Consider the following 636-nt stretch of genomic DNA (forward strand, 5'->3'; position numbering starts at 1 on the left):
CTCCTAATTGCATGTGGTCTTTTGTTTTCCTCAGTGGGGAGAAGGGATGGCCTGTTGGGTTTGCATTTTAGAGAACCTAGATTTTAGAGAACATCTTTCTTAAAAAAAAAAAAATTGGACATCAGATTTTAAACCCCTTGGGATCGTCCATTTTTCTTGGCTTTTAGATAAAGTGTTTGTTAATGAGCAGTCCCACGACTTATTCCTCCTTGCAGGTTGTAAGACTTTTTACACCTAAAGCTGTAGTGCTTGGTCACTGTATGGGGATTTTGACATTCAGTTTCAATATTTCCAGTTTTCTTTTTGGGGCTAGGAGGCTGATTATCATTTTTGCGCCAAGCTGTCAGTGACATTTGCTTTGGTTTTTAGAGATTTAATGTCCTAACTTTGATGAATTTTAACTTTTGGTTCTAATATTGTTGAAACTCTTGTTTTCTGACCCTGCCATTCTCTTGATCATTATCAAGAGAAGCTTTTTTTCTTTGTGTCTGTTTTTCTACTGTCTCTGGAAAGAGAAGTACAGTGTGGCTACTTTTTGTCTTTTCAAATTATTGCACTTTTGACTCGGGTTCGGACCCTGCCTCTGATTGGCAACTTCCCAGCCTTAATAATAAGTAGCTTATCACCACAATACCA

Source organism: Phascolarctos cinereus, unplaced genomic scaffold (genome assembly GCF_003287225.1).
Source record: "Phascolarctos cinereus isolate Bilbo 61053 unplaced genomic scaffold, phaCin_HiC Scaffold_1;HRSCAF=81, whole genome shotgun sequence".
NCBI classification, from domain to species: domain Eukaryota; kingdom Metazoa; phylum Chordata; class Mammalia; order Diprotodontia; family Phascolarctidae; genus Phascolarctos; species Phascolarctos cinereus.